The sequence below is a fragment of the Mustela nivalis genome (assembly GCF_964662115.1).
Source record: "Mustela nivalis genome assembly, chromosome: 16".
NCBI classification, from domain to species: domain Eukaryota; kingdom Metazoa; phylum Chordata; class Mammalia; order Carnivora; family Mustelidae; genus Mustela; species Mustela nivalis.
Window position 1 is genome coordinate 19072364 of NC_139035.1, and position 15779 is coordinate 19088142.

The window sequence follows — 15779 nt, forward strand, 5'->3', positions numbered from 1 at the left end:
ATTGGTTGGGGCGATGCATGGGGAGAGGACGAGGTGGAAGTCTGCACACCTGGGGGGGGGTGTCAAGGAGGGAGGGCTAGGGGAGAGGGAGACCGCTGGAAACCCGAGTTTGTTCTCTGTTCTCGAATTGAAAGTGCTGAGGAATATTGTCCTCTGTAGTTAGTTGGCGAGGTGGGGGTGGGAGATAAAAGGAGGGATGGAGAATGGATGAGGAAGTGAGGAAAGAGGGAGGTGCTATGGACGGTGTTGGGCTCCCCAGAAGAAACTGAGTTAGAATTAGTGTAGTCGGAAGATACCATTCTGAGTCGGGTGCATTCATTAAGAGTGGTGTAAGGAACTTGTATGTCGGAGGTACAGTGACGCATGGGTACAGCGTGTGCGAGTATGTGATGTGTGTCTGGGGTGGTGTAAAGGGAGCGACTGATAAACATTTTAGGAAGCGAAACACCGATACATTGGAACCAGGTATGCGATGATGAGCATATTGAATGGAAAGACACCAGCGATTGTGCAGCCAGGAAGGTTCCATGGAAGCAGAGTAAGAGCTTGGAGGTAGAAAAAGAGGGTCAAAATCTTGATGGCAGAGAAATACAAGGTTGTTGGAGCCTGAGATTAATTAGAGAGTTACTACTTCTTAGAAAAGGGGAAGGAAGGCCTTAAAACGGATCCTTTTTGTTTTTCAGGAGCAGAACTAAGGCAGGCTTATGGGAAGATCTTAAAAAAAAATTGGTTTCCTACCTTGTAGAGGAGGGAATTGCATGGGGTAGAAGTCTGAAATGAGCAGAAAAGTCACTTTATCTGTTTAGTGAAGTGAAAGCATTGGTGATTGGCTTTCTGTATGCATATTACAAGAGAAGGTAGGTAGTAAGTGATATAGGAGAGTGGTTATTCTGCTTACGAAAGTGGTAATAGTTTCATTAAGCAGAGTGTGGAAAGGAGAGAGTGATGAGATCTTTGAATTATGGTTGAATGCCTGAGTTTAATAGTGACAGGATCCACACAACATATGTGCTCAATGACTGTAGGATAGTTGGAATGTTATCTTTCTATCACAGTTCTTTTTCTCCACTATTATCCTTTCATTTATTTAAAATGTCAGATGAACTTAATAAATACAACTGTGGGAAAGCTCTATAGTAGATGTTATAGAAGGGAGATTATGGGAACCATTAGGATAGTACTTAATTTTAAGGAATTTGCTGTTTAGTTTATTAGGCAAGTAAATTAATAATAGCACAGAGTAAACTGTGACAAGTATCAAAAGATGCCAAGTATTATAAGAGTCCAAAGACAGAAGGTTACCTGAGCAATTGGGGGAAATATGGAAAAGCTTCCTTTGTTCATTTGCTCATTCATACACTCATCATTCGTCAGTCATTTTGTCGATCATCTATTTGGGGAGGCATTGGCCCAGTGGTGAGAATAGAAAAGAACTCTACCCTCTTCTTACTGAGTTTACAGTTTGTTAGGGTTCAAGGAGAAAATACCACTCAAAATGGACCTTAAGGATAAGCAAAATTCTGGCACGTTTGGACTGAGAATGGGGAATCCAATGGAAGGAAACTGAGCAGAGATACTAAGTAAGATAGGAAGGTTGGGGACCAGGGAAGGTTTTTAGTCTAGTTAAACAGGAATATAGGGTGATGCACCTGGAAAAAGTTACATGGATTTTTTTTTTAATAGATGAAGTTCAACCCCCCCCCCTTTTTTTTTTAAAGATTTTATTTATTTACTTGAGAGAGAGACAGTGAGAGAGAGCATGAACGAGGAGAAGGTCAGAGAGAGAAGCAGACTCCCCATGGAGCTGGGAGCCCGATGCGGGACTCAATCCCAGGACTCCAGGATCATGACCTGAGCTGAAGGCAGTCGTCCAACCAACTGAGCCACCCAGGCGTCCCTCGACCCCCTTTTTTTAACAGATGAGGAAATTATAGCACAAGGAAGTAAAAGTTATTGAGGACCATATAGCTGGTATGTGGAAGCTCTGTAGGTCTTCTAACTCCGTATCAGCCATACTGTGTGACATGTCTGGGTTCATCCATTCTTTCCACAAATATGTTTTGGGAGCTGCATATATACCAGTCACTCTTGTAGATGCTGAGGAGACAGTGGTGAACAAAAGAGAAAACATAGGAAGACATTCTTGGTAGAATTATGCAATCAATAAACATATGAACTGGTAAGTTTGTTAGGTGGTGACAAGAATTAGGAGGAAAAAGCAAGATAAAGACAGGGTGATCAAGGAAAGCCTATTAGGTAAGGTGCCTATATTTGAGAGGGTCTTGAATCATGATCAGTAGTTTATAGTTAAAGTGCATGAACAGTAGAGAATCTGAGATGCTTTGTTTAGAAGAGCATTCACATGTTCATAGATAGGTATTATCAATGATTCTGTATAACATAATAATGGGCAGTTAGGACCAGAAATAAGGTGGTGGAATAGATATGAAAGCAAACTGGGAGAGTGGTGATAATTTTAATGAGAAGATCAGCTGGTTTTGAGAGGCTTCTGTGTTAATCTGTTTTATATTTTGTGAAATTAACATGTTAGGGAAGATGTATCCTTAGATTGTGGAATCACTGGTAGACCACTTGAGATGATTTGAGTTCTTTGAAGAAGGGAGAAAAGAATAAGAACGAACACCATGTTTAAGTAACTTATATTTTCTAGCTAAAGTTGAGTAAGCAGAATTGAACAGGCATAGGACCTGGAGTCCCTTAACGATTCCTGGGAGCCTGTCTTTCCTCAGTCTTGCATGTCTGTTCTAAAGTAAATAAAGCGAGTCTTTGGGCTAATAGTAGTATGGGACTTAGAGGGGAAGGAGTAATAAGGACTTGGACCAGCCCAAATTTCCCTTTTCCTCTTCAGGTAATCATTTATTTAAATCATCTATTAAAGTCAGTGGCGAAGAGGCTAGAGAATGTCTTCAGGGAAGCATCATGTTCACTTTCTTTTCTTTGTTGGAAACTGAACCTTTAGTTTTTAGACAACTCGGGAAGGATGCTCGGTATTGCTGAACAAGTGTGGTTGGGGTAGAGCAATTATTCTTTGTGACCTTGACTTTAGGGAGAGTTTTGTTGCCTACCTTTCTCAGCGGTATAAGACCATGACTGGGCAATTTTTAAACTGCATAGCTACAGATCTCTCCTTATGTAGATGAAAATTAGCTTTGTATCAGCTGAATGAATTTGCTGGAAGAAATGGACTAGGGTGTTTGGAATTGAATTGGTGGGGTGGTGGCAAACCAGGGAGTAAGATGGCAGTTTTGGAAGAGTGAGATAGAGGTTATGAAGTACAGAGCATCACTAAGATGAAGACAGGGAGGGAATTCAAAATTAAATGGACTGAATTAGTCTGAATTGTAGGAATAGAGCAGAGATGAAAGGAAAGAAAACCTGTCTTCTGTGTGGGAAAGAAGGTGATGTTCTAGGCAAGATAGAATGTTGGACATTTTTTTGTTGTTGTTGGAAGAGAAGTGTCTTTCTAATTTTTTTTTTTTTTGAGAAGTGTCATTTTTTTTTGAAATAGTAGATTGACAAGACTCTTATCCAAATGCATAAACTGAGAATATTTCCTACATTTTATAAAAGTAAGAGGGGTGCCTGGGTGGCTCAGTGGGTTAAACTTCTACCTTCAGCTCAGGTCATGATCTCAGGGTCCTGGGATCAAGTCCTGCATCAGGCTCTCTTCTCAGCAGGGAGCCTGCTTCCCTCTCTCTCTGCCTGCCTCTCTGCCTACTTGTGATCTTTCTCCCTCTGTCAAATAAATAAATAAAATATTTAAAAAATAAGAAATGGTCTTAAATATGAGGGTGCTAGACTGAATATTGTTGGAAATTTATTACTCAAATTGAAAAATTCAGTGTTTTCTCTTTCGATTTAAGACAGAATGGAAAGATTTTGAAGACTTTGACACCTCGAGTAGAAGAAAAGGGTGTATTGAATATTGTTTATTTAATAAGGGTGGAAGAAGGATAAGGATAATCCACGGATGAAATAGTAGGGGATGTAGATCATGCTTTAAAGCAATGATATTTTAGGGAATAGAAATAAGGGAATTAACATATCAAAGTTGGGAAAGCAGGTGTGGGGAAAGTATTGAAGTACCATACAGGGAAGACATCATCAAAGTTGTTTGGAAATTTGAAAAAATAGAATAATCCTAGCCAGAGGGAATACCAGTCAGATAGGTCAAATTCTGTTACAAAAGGTGCTATGCCACTGAATTACATCTGCTGCTGTTGTGGGAGGCAGCAGTTGGTACTCTGTACTCCCCTCATACCTTTTTGCTTCAGTTTCATCCTATGCCATAGGTTTTTCTGGAAGATCCACTGAAAGTTGATCCCTGATATTATACCCTTTATAAGAAACATCTACAAATTGATTTGTTAGGATTTTTTTGCATCCTACTTCTGTTAACAGAGAGGCTGCATTCCAGCAGCCGACTTCTTTGTCAGAAACTTTGTTGCAAGAGATAGAAACAATGTAACTGCCACAGGGTTGTTTTCTGAGACAGTGGAAAAATGATTATCATTTATATACTAATTAAAATAGTCCAGTAAATTTTTTTTAACATTTTATTTATTTGTTTGACAGAAAGAGAGAGAGAGAAATACCACAAGTAGGCAGAGAGGCAGGCAGAGAGAGAGTGGGGGAAGCAGGCTCCCTGCCGAACAGAGAGCCCAATGTGGGGCTCCATCCCAGGACCTTGATAGAGATCATGACCCGAGCCGAAAGCAGAGGCTTAACCTACTGAGCCATGCAGATGTCCAGTCCAATAAATTGTTAAGATAAAATGTATCACTGTAAATCTTGGGACACAGGGAAATAAAAGGTGGAGATGAGACTGAATAAAGTGGTAAGCAGAGCCATTTATCCTAGCCTAGGGAGAGGAGCAGGGAAGTTAGTGGGAGGAATGCATATACTAAATAGGTTCCGGAAGATTCTGGTAATTCTGGGCTGGGCATTCATTGTCTCTAGAAGCTTAAAGTTTCCTACAGTGTAATAGGAAATCATATATATTTAAAAAAAAAAAATCCTGTAGTGCATACACACACCCAGGAATCCTGCAGCATGTGCTGATTCTTAGTCATGTGGTCAAGAAGTGTCCCCCTGCCCCTGCCCCTTCCCAGGATTTAAAATAAAATAGCTTTGGTCCCAGAAAATTAGCCAGATGTGACTGATTTACCAAACATGGTAAAATTGTTGGGGAAAAAAAATTACTCTCTCTTGAGGCTTATAACTCTGGGGTTTGTTGTTGTTGTTATAATGGTTTTAATAACATTTTACCTGCTTGAATATTGACCTGCTAAATTATTTTGACAGTTACTTTCTGCTTCCCTTGTGGTTTCAGTTGGATTCAAAATGTATACTTCCTGTCCTAGACTATATTTCATTGCTTTCTAACAGCTGTTGTGTTCTACCTTCCTGGTAGATGAAACAACTGCTGAGCTTTTGTTTTGTTTTTAAGGTGCTCTAGTAAGATCTGGACACACTAGTGTAGCAAGTTTCTGGAGGCAGTTTTGGGGTAGAGGGTGGCTCAGACTTTAAAAGAGCTAGTTTGTTTTATAGTGGATTAATATTGTTTGCAGTCTCTAGTTAGAGTCTAGCCTTTCAGATTTTTGATTCTAGTGGCATGAATGAGTACCTGAAAGTTTAGGTGGGTTCATTTACCTGATCTTGTTCAGAGAATAAATAAATTATTGAGCACCTGTCTTTTGCATAGTGGGTTGGTCATCTGTAGGTGCGTATTTTGGCAGGTGGTCATCACATGCCATTTAAGTTTTACAGTCAAGCTGTATTTTAATTTAGTTAATGAATTGTTGGGAATGGATTTATCAGCGGTCTAGATTATAACTAAGAAGGGCCAATCAGCAGTAACAGGAATATACAGGGATGGAGTTTTGGCAAACATGTCACAAGGTAAGTGAGAACTTGTAACCAACTCCTTTCTTGTTAACATGTAAGTGGAGCTCCTTAGGAAGGTGGTTTTCACCCCCTTAGACCCAAATTTAGTCAATAGGAAGAATAGATGTTTAAGCAGTTGTTTAAGAAAACTTTAGGAATCTCAAGTAGAGTAGGTAGCAATTTTGTTTCAGTTTATTCCTCCTTTGCTTCATTTAGAACTGGGTTTCTTAGCCTTGGCACTTACTGACATGACATGTTACTGACATGTTGAGTCTGATGGTTCTATTGTGGGAAGCAGTCCTGAGCACCACAGGACGTTTAGTAGCATCTTCGGCCTCTACCCTCTAAATGACAGTATCAGACACCTCCATTTGTGACAACCAAAGATATTTCCACACATTGCCAAATGTTCCTTGTGAGTGCATATCCACTCTCAGTTGAGAACCACTGGCTTAGAATATGTGTAAGAAGGTTATACATGCACAGCATAAATTCTTTTTCTTGTTTTCTTCTTCAAGCCATAGATTACTTCTTAGGCTTCTCTTAACTGTTTTCTCTTAGGTATAGTAGACTAGTTACCATGTTTAGACTTGGTAAGAATTTTGTACATATTTTAAATGTATTTTTTAAAGTCTCTTTCATTTTATTGGCAGTTAATACTATGTGTAGAGCACAATTATAGGGACTTTCCCTGTGGGAAACCCAAAGATACTGGAGAAAGACATTTAAGTAACTATAATAGCAGATAAACTAGAAAGTGCTATGATAGAGAAGCTGAGTACTATAAATATAAGGAAGAAGAACCTTATTCCATCAGAGGTGGAGGTGGGGTAAAGAAGGTATCTTGAAGGAGGTAAGATTTGATCTAGGTTTTGAAAAATAGATGGGATTTTTAAAAGTGGATATTAGGAAAATTGACATCTCAGGCAGGAGGAACATCTCATAGTTCTTTTACTCCAAATAAATTTTTAAACATTTCATTTACTTTCATTTAATACATGACAGTATTCTAGCCAGGGCTTTCTAAATTCTTCTTAGGTAAGATAGGTAAGGACCTAGAAATAGAGATGGAGAAGTGGTGGTTCTGAACCCATGATGGCGGGGGTAGCCGGCAGAAGGGAAGAGCCAGTTTGGTTAGAGTCCTGAAAGACCCCTTCTCCTGCGCACTTGATCACATGCCGTTTCACTAGAACTGCGTTTCAGTTCTTTTGTCTCTCTCCTCTTTTAGTTAATTACTTTAGTCTATTTAAATATTCCCCCTAATCATCTTTTGTGGACCCCTCTTCATTTTCTCTTAAAAATCCTTTCCTGTTCTGTTTTCCCTTTAGATTCTGTCTTTGTTTACCGGAATTTCTTACAGCTAACAATTTCAAGTTTGCCCTATAGTTTTTACTCTTATTTACCATCTGCTTTTTCTTAATCCTTTATAATCCAACTGTTTTTCCTTAGCGGCTTACTGGAATTAGTATTTCCAGTGGTGGCAAAGAACTTAAGGCGGAATTCATCCACTGATCGTTTTTCTTTCTCACTTACACTGACACTTCTGTTTTCCTTTTTCTGTGCGTCCCTCTCATATGCATCCATTCATGCCTCCCACAAGTAAACATTCAGTTTGGGCCAAGGTATATATCCCAGGTCCCTGGGAATAAAAAGAGGATCTATTGTCAAGTAGTTTTACCAGGGCCTATAAGCAAGTATATAATTATCCCATAGTTCATAGATGCTATGGCTTATATGCAGGGGCCTTAGGAAAGTTGTTGACGTCTGTTGTTTTTAGCACTGAGATTCCATGATTTTGAATATTCTGCCTTTTATTTTATTTTGTTTTCCTGGTTTGCCTCGTCCCGTCAGTGGCAAAAAGAAATGCATAGCCCTATTCCTCTTTTTTCTCTTCTTTCAATGCTTCTTTTCCTCAGATAACACATCCACTTGCTGTCACCACATCATCGTTTAAAATCTGTCAGATGTTTACTTAGTATAAATCATGGTGTTAAGTCCTAGGGAGACACATGTATTAGATATCATGTCTCCATTCAGAGAGTTTATAAGCTTTTTAATGAAATAGCATAAACAGGGGCACCTGGGTGGCTCAGTGGGTTAAGCCTCTGCTTTCGGCTCAGGTCATGATCTCAGGGTCCTGGGATTGAGCCCCGCATCAGGCTCTCTGCTTGGCAGGAGTCTGCTTCCTCCTCTCTCTCTGCCTGCCTCTCTGCCTACTTGTGATCTCTGTCTGTCAAATAAATAAAATCTTAAAAAAAAAAAAAAAAAGAAAGAAATAGGCATAAACATAAAATAATACAAAACAAAGAACAATTGAGTATGGTAGTTTAGAGCTGGTCTCTGGGGCAGAACTGCCTGGATTCAAATCACAGCTCTACCACTTACTGGCTGTGTGACCTTGGACAAGCTTCTTAAGCTTGCTGTGCCATAGTTTCCAGATCTGAAAAGTGGTGATGATAATAATAATCTTTATCTCATAGAGTTATAATGATCAAGCGAGTTAACTTGCAAAGTATTTGGTGTGGTTCTGGCACATAGTAAGCACTATGTGGGCTTTAGTTATAGATAGTGCCTGAAAATTAGCCTCTGGCACTGACTAATCTGGTAATTTTGCATATCTACCCTCTGGACCTTCCTAATTTTAGAAGCCTTTTTGTCATAGCAAACTCAGCACTCTGAAAGGTAAACTGGTAATCTTTTTTTTTTTTTTTTTTAAGATTTTATTTATTTATTTGACAGAGAAATCACAAGTAGGCCGAGATACAGGCAGAGAGAGAGGAAAAGAAGCAGGCTCCCTGCCTAGCAGAGAGCCCGGTGTGGGGCTCGATCCCAGGACTTTGGGATCATGACCTGAGTTGAAGGCAGAGGCTTTAACCCACTGAGCCACCCAGGTGCCCCTAAACTGGTAATTCTTACTCTTCTCTTCTCATCCTATCCCTCGGATTTCCTCATTTTGCTCTTTAGTGTTACCACTCCTCATCCTCCCATCCAGGTTTAAAGCCTTGCAGTCATCTTTGATTTCGTCTCCCAGTGTCTTCAGACTATTCCACACCTAAACTGCTTTTGGAAATGATGCCTTCCTGTTGCCTCTTCTTTTTCATGCCTGGCACTGTCAGCTTTATGGCCCTGCTGTTGAAATAAGTCTTCTTCCTAATACCTTGGCTACCCTCTGGCAAGTAGCAAGAAGAAAGTTTTGACTTTGGGTTTTTAAACATCACCCATTAGTCTGTTTTTGAAGTCACAACATCTCTGGGTCTTGATTTCTTTCTTGTTAAAATGGAATATTGATCTCATAAAATTGTTTTCAGTGTTAAACAAAATAATAAAGGTTTATGTATGTTTTGCAAATTTTGGTTCTCGATCACGCTCCACTGTCGCCCTGCCAGTTGACCTTCACATTGCTCCTGCATTAATATTCCTGCAAAGCACTATATGTCGATTTACCTTGCTTAACCTCCTCAGTCTGGCATTCTAGGTCCTCCATAAAATGACCCTTATCTACCTGTGCCACATGATATCTTGTTACATTTTCTAAGAACTCACAGTGCCAGTCAGAGTAACTTACTTACTGCCTTCTAAACAAGGTTTATCCATTCCTGCTTAAAACTCTGTTCCTAGGCCCTTTTCCTTACAGGAAGTACTGTCCTGCACTATCTTGTTTCACCTTCTCTGTGAAGACTACTCTGGTGATGTCTGCATTCTTTGAACTTTGTAGTAGTTCTTGTCTGTTAGTCATTTGGTATGTACACTTTCTTAAATTTGTAATAATCTTTTTTTTTTAATATAAGTAAATTATCTCTACAGCTAGGCTGAGTATGACAGAAACCATGTCTCAGCCTTTTTAAATACACAGTGTACATAATGAGTGTTCAGCAAAGTTTTCATGCTTTTTTGTTTTGTTTTTGCAAAACATTTATGGACTACTTAGGGATGACAGTGCTAGGCCCTGAGAATGGTAAGAAGGAATGAACTGATTTTTCTTCCTTAGGATAGTGGTCTCCCAGTGGAGATGGATGTTACACAAATATTTCCATATAATGTGGTAAATACTGTGTTAAAAATTTTCAAGGCGGGGGTGCCTGGGTGGCTCAATGGGTTAAAGCCTCTGCCTTGGGCTCAGGTTCCGATCAGGTTGTGATCTCAGGGTCCTGGGATTGAGCCCCGCATCGCATCCGGCTCTCTGCTCAGCAGGGAGCCTGCTTCCACCTGTCTCTCTGCCTGCCTCTCTGCCTACTTGTGATCTTTGCCTGTCAAATAAATAAATAAAATCTTTAAAAAAAAAATAAAGAATATTTTCAAGGATGCCAGAGTATACTGAGGGAAGTGAAACTTTTATTGCTGGGCAGTTCAAAAGAAAACTTCCAGACTTGAATCCCTGAGCTCAGTCTTAAAGGATGAGTAGGATTAATGAGGCGAAGAAAGAAGGGAAAGATGTAGTAGGCAGAGAAACACAATGAGTAAATAAATGCCTGGGGCAATGTGTTTGAGAACTCTAAAAAGTTTGGTATTAGAAGTGTTTGAGACTTTGGTTGATGTATATACAGCATGGTCGGATCAGACTGTCAGTCAGGTTATGGTGTGTAACTTACAGCTTTTGTTTGGGAGCCCAAGGTTCTTTTTCAACAAATCTGGTCATTAATCTTATGGGAGCAACTTATATTTGAATGGTTCATGTTTGTTGTACACATTCCTATTAGAATAGGGAGACAGAAGAAAAAGATATAATGCCTATATAATGCCTACAGTCCTTCCTTTGAGATACATAAAGATTTAAATTTCCCTTCCTTAGCTTTGAAAGTAACTTCATCTTCGGTAAAAATTAGTTAATTGGAACATTATTAAATTATTATTTAAGAGACGGAAGTATTAGTGAATATGTATAATTCTGAAAGTAACTGGGTTGATAGGACTGATTTTTTAGAATCTTCACCTCTTGAGTCCAGACATGGAATAGGGTTGGAGGTGAGGGAAGAAAGGGGAGAAAACCAGAACCTTAAATTAGTGAAGTCTCTTTGGATTAACTTTTTCAAGTCTTTCATAAAACAAAACATTTGAAATCCTTTTTGATGATTAATACTTTTTTCCCCGTAGTTCTTAATGACATTTTTCTTTCTTTAATGTCTGTCTTAAGTGAGAAGATGGTTCTAAAATCTATTGTATTTTAAGAGCTGCTGTATTTAATGTGTTAATATCCTCAGTCTGTTTCTTAAAACTTCGTGGGTTCACTGAACACATAAGTTGAGTACTTTTTCCTTCCTTCCTCTTTCCAGAAGCCTAGCATTTCAGTGGTGTTAGTTGGGACACAGTATATTAGAATGTGTTTTACTAATGCTATCTCTTAGAAAGTTCATGAATTATTACTTAGTTTTTTTAACGGGTGAGGTACTATGCTGTAATGAGATATCGGTAGAAAGATAATCAGAGTAAAATACAATTAGAAGATGATATTCAAAGAAGAAATGGGTTAAAATGTATGCTTATTTGAAACTTTTTTTATTGCTTGTGGGAAAAGATAAAAAGCATAGTGTTAAAAGAACCATCACAGGATGAATTTGAATATAAAAAGGGTATCCACAAAATTTTGTGCATGTGCACACATATAGTTTGTGTAAAGTAATTTAAAGTGAAATTTTTGTATTTTAATACCTAATTCTTTAAAATTGTATTTCTTAAACTGCTTATTTTAAATAATTAAGATAATATTTGTTTGAAATAACCATTACTTTTGCTGTGTTTTGTTTTTTTAATGGAAAAAGGTCAACATTTTAAGAAGCATAACTCAAATTTAAGGCATGTTGGTCATAAATTTTGGTTTATAATAGGAAAGGAAAAGCAAATGTTAATAGATTAATTGCTTTTTTTTTTTTTAAAGATTTTATTTATTTATTTGAAAGACGGAGATCACAAGTAGGCAGAGAGGCAGGCAGAGAGAGAGAGAGAGGGAAGCAGGCTTCCTGCGGAGCAGGGAGCCCGATGCGGGGCTCGATCCCAGGACCCCGAGATCATGACCCGAGCCAAAGGCAGCAGCCCAAACCACTGAGCCACCCAGGCGCCCCGATTAATTGCTTTCTAATTTGAAAAAATATATTGATTAAATTGTAACTCATACTCAGGCATCTTTTTGGTATCCTAAGAATGCAGGGTGGTGTTGAATGAGCAAAGCCTTTAAATTAAGACTAGCCAGGGCACCTGGGTGGCTCAGTCAGTTAAGCATCTGCCTTGACTCAGGTCATGATCTCAGGGTCCTGGGGTCGAGCTCCCCATCGGGCTCCCTGCTCAGTAGGGAGTCTGCTTTTCCTCCTGCCTCTCTGCTCTCTCTCTCTCTGTCAAATAAATAAAGTCTTTTTTTTTAATTAATTAATTAAGACTAGCCTAATTTGTGTTTAGATTGTCATGAGTTCAGATCCCAGCTCTGCACATGGCAGTGTAACCTTGAACCTCTCTAGTTTTACTTTTCTACTCTGTATTTTCCTTTCTATTAAATGACAGTGATAGAATTCTTAGAATTACTTAGAATTACATGAGAAAATGTGTATATAAAGCAGCATAGTAAAGAGCTTAATTTATGCATTGTATTCATTTTCTGCACTTCTGGATATATCAGTATTTTACTTATTAACTTGCTAAGGTAGTTTTGAATTGGGCAGGAGCAGATTGTGTCTTACTGGCTATAGGGTGGTCTAGTGATCTTTACCGCAAAGAGGGCTACTATATTCCTCAAGGGTACTGTCTTAAATTTTATTAGTGCTTTATATTTTCCAAAATACTTTTATTTAAATGTATTTTTAAACCACTGTATACAGTAACTTTGTATAACTCGCTCGATTGGCATATTGTAGAGAAGGAAAATGATACTAAAGGTAACTGATTAGTGGCAGAGTTGGGATTGGCCTTTGCTCCCTCTCTGTCCACTGCACATACTTGGGCGGTGCTCTTAAAAATGAAGTTTCTCTTCTGGTGTCTGTGTTTGCCAGCGATGCTATCAAATGGTGCAGTGTGTGTGATTTAGATGGTTCACAATTAGTGGTTGCAAATTCATATATTAAAAAAGTGTACTTACTAAGTTACTTTAATTTTGTAAAATTTCAAATGGTGATATAGATTAGATTCTTGCCACTTTTAGCATCCAGGAGAGTACTTGTTTGAAATGGAACAAAACAAACCCCAGAAAATTGTAAGAATGATCCTATGACCATGAAAGAGAGTGCAAATCATTGCTGGGACAGTGGGCATAAATCTGGACTGTCCCAGGCACACAGGAATATATGGTTATCCGACCATCTAGAGTTGGGTTGCTTTCCCGTTATTTTTTGTATGTATGATAACATACTCACGTACTCATATATTTGTATATATGTATATTCTTTAATAACTGGGATTGGACTGTATTCTGTTTTTGTGACCTGGCCTTTTTTTTTTTCATTTAACATTTTATTAAAGACAGGTTTGTAATTATATATCTGCAGCATCATTGGAAACATTAGCATACTGTTCTGTTCTTTGGGAATACCACAGCTTTCTAAACTGATTTCCTAAGAGTAAAAATTTGTGTTATTTCCAGTATTTTATTATTATTTTAAAAAGTGCTATGATGAACATCCTTGTACACACGTATCCTGTGTGCACTTATTTGAGTGACAGGGTATGTATGCACATTAAAAATCATTTGTTAGGTGTAGGCAGAATAACACCCCGACCTCCCCCCCCAATTCAAACCCCAGAATATATCTACATCCTGATCCCTGGAGCCTGTGAATTTGTTACCTTAACATGGCAGGGGGGAATTAAGATTTCTAAACAGCTGAGTTTAAAATGAAGAGATTATCATGGATTATTTGGTGGGCGCAGCGTAATCACAAGGATCCTATAAGTATGGAAGAGGGAGAATTGAACGATCTACTGGAGAGCGCATTCTGCTGGAATGGAGGGGATCACACGCTGAGGAACACAGGCAGCCTTGAGAACTAGGTAAAGCCAAAACCCTAGAGTCTCCAGAAAGCAACACCGTTGTGTCGGCACCTTGACTTTAAACTACTAGGACTCGTTTAGGCTTCTGACTTTCAGACCTGTGAGATAATGTTTTGTGTCGTTTTAAGGTGCTGTATTTGTGGTAATTTGTTACAACCACAAAAGGGAACTAACAATACATAGTAGGTACTACCAGGAAGTTCATGCTATTTATTCCCACCCTAACAGTGTTTGAAGGTACCTGTTTTCTCATATCCTCACCAGTACTGAAGGTCTCCTGTATCTCTCTCTCTTTTTTTATGAAGCAGACTCTTTGATGTCTTTATTTGTGTTACACGTGAGCAAATCTATCCAGTACTCTAGTGTTTCCAGAGTGCATTCCACTGAAAATGAATTGTGTGCGAAATTCATAGGTGTTAGGATTCTCAATGTTTCTAAGGCAAAATAAATTCAGAAATACTGCGGTACACTGGATTCTTTATATGGAAAAGTTATCTCATGGGACTTACCTAAACAGTGGGTTACCTGGTTGGCTCAGTGGGTTGAAGCCCCTGCCTTCCGCTCAGGTTGTGATCCTGGGGTCCTGGGATTGAGTTCCGCATCGGTCTCTCTGCTTGGCAGGGAGCCTGCTTCCTCCTCTCTCTGCCTACCTCTCTGCCTACCTGTGATCTCCGTCTGTCAAATGAATAAATAAAATCTTAAAAAAAAAAAAAGTAGCGCTATGTTATCAGAAAGTTAGCGTGATACTCCAGATAAAGTATTGGCCAGATATGGCACTGAAAAGTGAAGAGCATGGCTTTTGTTTTCTGACAGCCCTGGATTTAAATTGGATGTATGATCTTGACTAAGTTACCTGACCTTTTTAATTCCAGTGTTGTCAGTAGTAAAATGGAGGTATGTTTCTTATGGTTTGACAAGGAATAAATGAGGTAAAAGAATAAAAATCGATAACGTGCTACCTTATTCCTAGTTTTTTAAAAAAGCAATAAGCGCAGTTATTATTATTAATATTAGTAGTAGGAGTGTATTATTTGGTATTTAAAAACCTCACATTCTTATGGAGCAGTTGTCGTATGTTATTTTTAATGGATTTCTTCAATTTTTTTCTTTATTTGAACTTTATTTGAACTACTGTATATCCCAAATTTTGGAACTATGATAGGAGCACTGGGTCAGGTACAACCCTGTGAATACATATGCATTTGACTTATGGCCTTTTTACTTTTAATCGTCTCAGAGAACTAGGAATAGAACTTACTGTAGTAATTTAGATGATTGCTTTTAAGGAAATTGGGATATGAGGTTGCCATAATGGATGTTGTAAACTGCCTTAGGGAATCAGTCCCAAGAACCTTAAAAGATTATTCTCTTTGTCACATCATTTCCAATACAGGGAGAGAGACATCGTGATTTACGTTAAGGGTATGTGTGGAGTCTACGGCCATACCACCCTGAACGCGCCCGATCTTGTCTGATCTCGGAAGTGTATGTGTGGAGATGGCAGGACATAGCTAAAGAGGTGGTCAGGTGAAAGTTTTCAAACTCAGTGCAATTTGAATTTGAGGCAAGTCATAGGAAGATGGTAGAATGGTAGAATCAGAGGGAGAAAGACCACACTCGTGAGTTGGAAGAAATGATTAGGAGGGTCCAGGTGAGAAATGGGACCAGCCAGACTGAATATCATACTTACTTTATCTTCATACAAGATCCTGTCGAAATAGATGCTTTTCTTGATAAGATGGGAGTTACTTTTCTTTGTGGACATAACTCTTTCTTTCTTTCTTTCTTTTTTTCTTTCTTTCTTTTTTAAACAGTTGATTTATTTGGCAGACAGAGGTCACAAGTAGGCACAGAGGCAGGCAGAGAGTAAGAGGGAAGCAGGCTCCCCACTGAGCAGAGAGCCC

The 15779-nt window shown here is 38.7% G+C and overlaps 1 protein-coding gene across 42 annotated transcripts in view; it reads left to right on the forward strand.

Annotated features, from left to right (window-relative positions):
- Positions 1 to 15779, forward strand: part of SMG7 (SMG7 nonsense mediated mRNA decay factor) — a 92150-nt gene that overhangs the window by 1630 nt on the left and 74741 nt on the right. The gene's annotated exons all lie outside the window — the stretch shown is intronic.